This window comes from Aplysia californica, unplaced genomic scaffold (genome assembly GCF_000002075.1).
Source record: "Aplysia californica isolate F4 #8 unplaced genomic scaffold, AplCal3.0 scaffold00020, whole genome shotgun sequence".
Classification (NCBI taxonomy): domain Eukaryota; kingdom Metazoa; phylum Mollusca; class Gastropoda; order Aplysiida; family Aplysiidae; genus Aplysia; species Aplysia californica.
Genome location: NW_004797290.1, coordinates 2,435,228 through 2,439,934, shown reverse-complemented (window position 1 = coordinate 2,439,934; position 4,707 = coordinate 2,435,228).

Here is a 4,707-nt window from a genome sequence, read left to right as displayed (position 1 = left end):
AGAGAGAGAGAGAAAGCGACAGACAGAGAGTTCGACTGAAAAAGAGAGATAGATACAAACAAAATAAAGAATGAAAAGAAAACAAGAAGAGAAAAGAAAGGGAAAAAAAACGAAAACGAAAACGAAAACGAAAGAATGAAGAATCCGAATGAGAATCGCCCGCGGCCCAGAAGTAACCAATGGGATGCGAGCGGAAATGAAGTAGGGTGTCAAGGGCCTCGGTGACAGACTGGGTACAGTCCTGGTACCAGAAGTGTGTGACGTCACATCCTTTAGTACAGTCCTGGTAGCAAAAGTGTGTGACGTCACATCCTTTAGTACAGTCCTGGTAGCAGAAGTGCCATGATGTCACTTCCTTTAGATACAGATGAGAACTTAATCTTGGACGAAAGAATTCCTTCTTTTATGTACTTACTTTTTGCGCTTTTTAAGTTGTTTCTTTCCTTGTAATGTTTGGTTGGGGGGGGGAGGGAGGGTTGCCTTCCTGTTTTTTCAATATAATTTAGATGTTATTTCTTGTTGTTTTCTTTTTAAATCTCCTTTTTAAACAGTGCTGTAGGGATGGTTTTTCTTTTTAACTCATTGAAGACGCGCATTCTGATCATTTGGCATTGCTTGCGAAGACTTGCTGTTTTGAGACAAAACTATTTTGTTTATACAGATTTTTCAATTCTGTTTTCTTTGTCTGAAACTTTAAAAAGCCAGCCAGGCAACAACATGATATACTCTATGAGGTATTATCTTTTCAGGTTCTGGTCTGTGTAAGGGGGTTCCCATTATCTCGGAGCAGTGACTTTGGTCTGCTGCTGATCGGACATATATGTCCGGTACGTCCTCAAAGAGTTAAAAGTGCTTAGATCTAGTCGTGAACAAACAGTTTGAATAGAATTATGTTTATTAATAACAGAAGGGTTTCACAACAAAATCAACATAACTGCACCTCCCCTCGTTGCTCAAAGGCAACAGAGGATGTACTTGTTTAAAATGAAGAAAAGAAAGAAAAGGGAAAATCAAGGGAACGGCTACATACAAAAGTGTGGACCATTTTACAGATTTCAGTTCTTCCCACTGTAGCACGACTGGGTAGCAAACTAAGCCAAGACAATGGGTTCATATTGATTGATTGGTTACTTACTTTCTTGGTTGGAGAATAGGTATCACTGCTGGCAGCACAATGCCATAGCTGCTCCTCCCTCCTCTCCAAGATCCATGTAAATGGTCTGCCTGCTGATCGTGCCAGTTAACAGCTGGTTGGGTATTCTTCTGGCTTTTCCACGCAGGTTGCTGTCTCTCCCCGACCCTCTAGGGTAGAGACACCAGCTTCCCTTAGTCTATCCATTGTGTGTAAAGTGGTGCCTTCATCCTCTCTGTGGTCGTTGAACCATGCTGTCAATGCTGCTGTGACTGTTGGTGGATCTAATTGCCTTGTGCCGCCAATCTCAGCCTGGCCGGCTAGCTTATCAGCACGTGCATTGCCTTGCACTCCTGCATGACCAGGGCTAAAGATCCATATAATCCTTGTGAGTCTGCTGCTTTGTATTGCTTCTCGCCTGTCTGAATACATCATGTGTTTCTTCACTTTTTCGATGGTACTCATCGAGTCAGTAACGAGGGTGGCAGACTGATACTCGTCGTTTTAATCCAGTTGAGGGCTTCTGTGATGGCTTTCATCTCCAAGCACATGCTGGACGTGGTTATACTAGTCTCACCTGACAGCTCTCTCTCTCTCTCTCTCTCTCTCTCTCTCTCTCTCTCTCTCTCTCTCTCTCTCTCTGTGTGTGTATAACCCCGTTTACACGGGCGCTGAAAGCCCATCCAGATTTGACACCACGCTGTACTGATCCATCTATGAAGATGACTACGTCACCCTCTTCACTGTTCCTCTCTATCGGCGTCTCTACCTCGGCGTTGGCTGCTCCCTCTGGCCACGCACGACGTTCTCTATCTAAGGTTGCTACCACTCGAGAATAATGCCCAAGTGTGTCGGTAACGCTGCCCCTTCGGACGTCTTGCACTTCACAGCATTTAACCAAAGTCGTCGCTGCCTCATTCATCCATTCCGTCCCTCTAAGCAGACGCGTGAGTACAGTTATTCCCACTTTGTCATGTGGACTCTCAAATACACTTTCACCCGAGCAATCTTGTGACGTTCTACCATGGCGGGGAGGTCCAGGCGAAAACGCATAGCCTCGCAGGCTGTGTCTCGTGTGCACCCGAGAACAGTGTGCATACCTAGTACCTTCGTTCTGAATTCTTTCAAGGCTTTTCAGCTGCAACGTTGACACGGTGAAGAGCCAGGGGCTATAGTCTTTCACATACAGCACAAGAGTCTGGTATAGTATGGCTAAAATTCTCTTTGGCATTCTGCTACACGCCATGGTTGTCAGTGCAGTCAGACTTCACATTTCTGGCTCTTGTGATGATCCTGGTTATGTGATCTTTACCTGAGAGTGATCTGTCAAAGGTGATACCAAGAGATACCCCAAATACCTCAGTCAGTGCTCACGCTTCGGGACCCTGTTGTTGATGGTGACTGTGGGCATCTCTGCTTTCACCGCATGATTGTTCAGAGAGCACCACAGCACACAGGGGCCTTGTCGAGGTGGAGTTTGCCGTTGTGATCTACACACTGTTGCTCAATTCGGTCCTGCTCCTGTTGCACCACGTTAGCTGCTTCTTTTTCATGTTAGAGAACCGTACACCATCTGGACCTGGGGCGGTAGTGGGGGGAACGCTTGATTGTTCTCTCAACGTCATCGTGACTGAGGGTGTAGTTTTACCGCTGACGTATGGCACAGAAGAGCCTTTTTCGTTCCTCTTCGTTGCCCTGGTCTGTCTGCTGAATATACCGGCCAAACAGCACCTCACCTTTCTCCTTGTCTGACCGCACCCACACGTCGTCCTCCCTTTGGAAGTCTGGTAGACTTTTGGCCGACTTCTTTTTCATCATTGATCTATACAGCTGCCAGAATCTGTAGAGTGCCTTATCATCTGTCACCTCTTGACAACAATTTTCATAAATGGCTTCCTTAGCGTCTTTCGCCTCGACATCGAATAGTCCTGAAGCTTCCTTCTGTGCTCTTTTCAAGTCTGGGTTCTCTCAGTAGCGTTGGTATGCTTGTAACGTCTTCCTTTTTGCTCTCCACAATTAAAATTTGTCCAGCTCATCATTTCACCATGACGGCTGGAGGATCTTCACTTGCTTTATTCTCCAGACTGGGATTGCCTTCTTCCTGAGACTGTTGTTAAGGTCTTTGCCCCTGACCTCATGCGCGAATGCCTTTGTCTTCTTGGCGGTTTTGGCGGATTTCCTGCGCCTGAAGGAGCTACGGTGTACGTGCTCTGTGCTTGAGCTCCAACCAGGAGAATGAAAGGATGGCCGGAGAAGGAGAAAAAGAGGTAGGACGAATAGGAAAAGAAGGGCAGGGGCCCTGAGGAAACAACTCAAATGCGAAAGACTCGCCAAAACAAACCTAAGGCCGCTGTACTGGAACTGCATCAGTCTGAATGCAAGAGGGGAAGTAGGCGAAACAATTTCTGACTGATTTGTGTTTTAATTTAACTCCCCCCGTCGACCCATAGATCATAATCGGGTTGATATTGCATTCAAACAGAAAGTTAAGTTTAGTAAGTAAGAGTTTTACTCGGCAATTGCAACACAAATAGGTCAAAATATTATAATTGCCGAAGATTAGAAGTGTTACAAGATTGTAAAATACATGTACGAAAAAAGGAGGAGGAGAGATAAGGACGGTAGAAGTTTGATAAGAAAGAAATAACAAACCACATACAGCGGCACCCGTCAACCACCCACATCCCAGCAGAAAGGCGATACGGGGATACGCCTACTCGATGAAACAGACTTCGCCACTTAAGAATTGAACTCACATCTGTTGAGTGCAAAGGCGAAAGGTCCAGTTATTACACTACCACCCTTATTTTAGGATACCGGTACGGGAACGTATCACTTTCACTATGCATGTTTCCTAAAAACAGAACTACATTCGAACTTATCCAGGACGTCCACCCATCGCCGAGGATAAAAGTGGTCTTCTTAGAAAGTAGACATGTTGTCCTCCTGGACAATATGTCATAATTATAACAATAATAGAAAAAAAAATCAGAAAACGTGAATTGTGGCGTGGATCTTTTGTAAAGGCGGTTGTTTTAGACAGGTTGGTGTCTTATACAACTGGTCGTTAGAGCAGGTTCATTTATAAGCTACAGTATTAGGCTATATTTGGAAACTATGATCTGTTGAGTTGGAATCCGAATTGTCGTCGTTCTTCCTGGGGATCAGTTTCGGGTAGCCAAGGGTTCAGAAGAATGGCTCTAAATTGTGTTTAGTTGAGCTTTAAATTTGAGTCCATAAGAGATACATGTACTGTAACACACCTACAATTTGAAATTAGCATGATGATTAAAAGGGTTTATCTTGACACATCCTCCAGCAGTGCAGGACACACTGGACTCTGGAATAGGGGACCTGGTACACACCATACAAAAACACAATAGCATTCATATTAAAGTGTATCTTTATAACAGGGTGAAGGAAATTAACAGTGCTGGAGAAGTTGTACGGGCCAACAGGAGTTGGACAGCGCAGTTGTGCCTTAGTGATAGACACCGAACTGCAAGTGTGATGCCATGAATTAGAAGAAGAAGAAGAAGAAGAAGAAGAAGAAGAAGAAGAAGAAGAAGAAGAAG